The sequence below is a fragment of the Rhinopithecus bieti genome, unplaced genomic scaffold, assembly GCF_001698545.2.
Source record: "Rhinopithecus bieti isolate Rb0 unplaced genomic scaffold, ASM169854v2 scaffold_68671, whole genome shotgun sequence".
Lineage (NCBI taxonomy): Eukaryota > Metazoa > Chordata > Mammalia > Primates > Cercopithecidae > Rhinopithecus > Rhinopithecus bieti.
In genome coordinates this window covers 580,052-582,927 of record NW_016827678.1, presented here as the reverse complement: position 1 = coordinate 582,927, position 2,876 = coordinate 580,052, and the positions used below count along the sequence as shown (strand labels likewise).

At 38.2% G+C, this 2,876-nt stretch overlaps 1 pseudogene; it reads right to left on the bottom strand.

Moving 5' to 3' along the window:
- Window positions 1-687: 687 nt before the first annotated feature.
- LOC108523433 (heterogeneous nuclear ribonucleoprotein A1-like) lies at window positions 688-1,626 on the bottom strand (annotated as a pseudogene).
- Between the last annotated feature and the right edge of the window lie 1,250 nt (window positions 1,627-2,876).

Here is a 2,876-nt window from a genome sequence, read left to right as displayed (position 1 = left end):
TCTTCTTCAGTCTGCTAATATGGTGGATTATACTGATTAATTCTCAACCACTTAACCAGCCTTGCATTTCTGAAATAAACTTCATTTGAATATGGTGTTTAATCATTTTACATATTGCTTATTTATATTTGCTAACATTTTGATAAGGATTTTTGCATCTATACTGATGAGAAATATTGGTTTGCAGTTTTCTTTCCTTTTGTTTTTAAAAACTGTCTTTTTCTTATTTTGGTATCAAGGCAATACTAGTTTCATAAAATGAATTGGAAAGTGATTCCTCCTTTTCTATTGCTGGGAGAGGGTTTAGTTTTGCTTTTCCCCAATTGATGTTAATTCTTTAAATGCTATTATAAATATTATTTATTTATTTTTTAAAAAGACACATTTATTAGGCATCATTATCAGACTATCACATTTAGCAATCAATGGCATGGGTGCAAAAACATATATATGTACATTAAAACCCTCTGTTGGAATGCTTTACACTTTCCACAGAACAGAAACTAAAATAATCTGTTGTACCATTAGTCATAAATACAATCCTCAAGTTTTCCCCAGACTCGTGAGTATTGTCTAAAACATGTCTTCTTTGTAGCAGCTAGGCTCTGCCACCACTGTGCTTAGTTGAGTTCACAAATCTGCTGTGACCTGTAGCTTCCCCGTCACTTCTCTGGATCTCCTCTCCTGCTAAGTTTTCTTTCCTGGCAGGAATTGAAATCTGCCACTGCTATAGCTAGTGCTGCTACTGGAACTACCATGGCCACCTTGGTTTCATGGTTTGGCAAAGTATTGGCCTCCACCACATTAGGGGCCAGAGCTTCTGCCTCCAAAGTTTCCTCCCTTCATAGGTCCAAAATTTGAAGGCTGATTGTTGTAACTGCCAAAATCATTGTTGCTTCCATCACCTCCAAAATTGCTTCCATCATCACCAAATCAATTATAGCCATCCCCACTGCTACCATATCCACGACTACCATGGCTGCCGCCAAAGCCACTATGACCACTGAAGATTCCTCCACAACCAAAGTTGTCATTCCCATCGAAACCACCCCACAACCACCACCAAAGTTTCCAGATCCACTTCGACTTCTGGCTGGAGGAAGCACTAGCCATCTCTTGCTTTGACGGGGCTTTCCTAGTTTCACAGTTGTGGCCATTTACAGTGTATTATTTCCGAATGACAATCTTATCCACGGAGTCATGGTTGTCAAAGGTTACAAAGGCAAAGCCCCTTTTCTTGCCACTGTCTTGGTCAGTCATGATTTCAATCACTACAGTTTTCCCATACTGTTCAAAATAACCCCTTAGATGATGTTCTTTAGCGTCTTCTTTAATGCCATCAACAAATGTCTTTTTCACAGTTAAGTGGGCACCTGGTCTTTGAGAATCTTCTCTTGAGACAGCTCTCTTTGGTTTTACAACTCTTCGTCCCTTGCCTCCATGGCTGCATCCACCTCCTCCACGTGACAAACCCAAAACCCCTGGAGTACTTGGTGTTTTGGTCTCTCATTACCACACAGTCCATGAGCATTCCCCATTGTTCTGAATGCCTCCTCAGACTCTCATCGGTTGTTTGAAAGCTGTCTGCACCTGTTCAGGCTCTTTGGGAGATGCTGACTTAGACATGATAGCAGTGGGAAGAGAGACTTTAGTGATTTTCCCTTGGCAGCATCCACAGGCAGAAAGGAGCAAACTAATGAATGTATTTCCATGGTTTATTTAGACATATGTTAGTTTTCAAGTATTTGAAGGTTTTACTCCTATCTTTCTTTTATTGATTTGTCATTTGTTTCCCTTGTGGTCAGAGAATACATTATGTATCATTTCAATTATTTTAAATTGTTGGGGGTTTGTTTTATCTCTCAGGTTATAGTTTGTTTTGGTATACGCTCCATGCATGGGCTTTTGTAAATAATATATATTCTGATTTTTTTAATACCAATTATATTTTGATGGTTTTATGGTGTTGTTGAGTTCTTCTATATCCTTGCTGGTTTTCTCTATAGTTTTGTTTGTTTGTTTTTGAGACAGGGTCTTGCTCTGTCACCGAGGCTGAAATATGGTGTCATGACCATGGCTCCCTGCAGCTTCAACCCCCAGGGCTTCAGCAATCCTCCCACCACAGCCTCCTGAGTAGCTGGGATTACAGGCCTGAGCCACTACACCTGGCTAATTTTTGTATTGTTTGTACAGATGGTGTTTCGCCTTGTTGTTCAGAGTGGTCTCAAATTCCTGAGTTCAAGTGATCCTCCCGCCTCGGCTTCCCAAACTGCTGGAATTACAGGCAGAGCCACCATGTCTGGCCTTTTTGTATAGTTGTTCTACCAATTGTTGATAGTAGAATATTGAGGTTTCCAACTGTAATTGTGGATTTATCTATGGTTCCTTTTTCTATCAGCTTTTGCTTCACATACTTTGCAACTGTGCTATTTGGTGCATCGACACTTAAGATTGTTATGTCATCTTGGTGGACTGACCCTTTTATTATTATATAATGCCCCTTTTTGGCTCTGGGAATCTTTTTTCTCTGAAGTCTACTTTATTTAATACTGATGTAGCCACTCTTGCTTTACTTTGATTGATGTTTGCATAAAATATCTTTTTCTATCGTTTTACTTTAAATCTGCCTATATCATTATATTTGAAGTGAGTTTCTTATAAAGAACATTTAATCCAATCAATGTCTTTTAGTTGATATATTTAGACCATGGATATTAATGTAATTATTAATCTATCAGGGCTTAATTCTGCCATTTTTTGTTTTCTGTGTGTTCTTTCTGGTTTTTTGTTTTTTCATTTTGTTTTGTTTTGTTTTGATTTATTCTCTCTGTCTTCTGTGTGATACTGAAAGGTTTTATTTGATTCTACTTTGATTT